This window comes from Myotis brandtii, unplaced genomic scaffold (assembly GCF_000412655.1).
Source record: "Myotis brandtii unplaced genomic scaffold, ASM41265v1 scaffold138, whole genome shotgun sequence".
In the NCBI taxonomy this organism is placed as follows: domain Eukaryota; kingdom Metazoa; phylum Chordata; class Mammalia; order Chiroptera; family Vespertilionidae; genus Myotis; species Myotis brandtii.
Genome location: NW_005354915.1, coordinates 203,456 through 203,758, shown reverse-complemented (window position 1 = coordinate 203,758; position 303 = coordinate 203,456). Strand labels below are relative to the sequence as shown.

The 303-nt window shown below is 55.1% G+C and overlaps 1 protein-coding gene across 8 annotated transcripts in view; it reads right to left on the bottom strand.

Moving 5' to 3' along the window:
- The window catches only part of SEPT3 (septin 3), a 20,155-nt gene that overhangs the window by 8,668 nt on the left and 11,184 nt on the right, over positions 1–303 (bottom strand). The gene's annotated exons all lie outside the window — the stretch shown is intronic.

Genomic DNA, 303 nt, shown 5'->3' with positions numbered 1-303 from the left:
CACCTGGATGCTTCGCGTATAGGAGTTTATAGGAGACACCAAGAGGACTAGAGAGCCTTATTGATCACTCCAGTCCTCCAAGCACCTAACACTGAGGAGCGGCTGCTCAGGTTCGTGTGAGTTATGGATTCAGTGGTCTTTGGGGGTAAGCTGGAGGGTGGGAAGGGGGCAGCCAGAAGATGCACTAACTTCTCTTCACCGTGGTCCCCAGACACGGTCGGTCCAGTCTCTCCAATGATTCAGTAGGAGCTGGGTGGGAAGTGGGGGGAGGGGGTGTAATAGTGGAGGAGAGGAGAGGCTTGG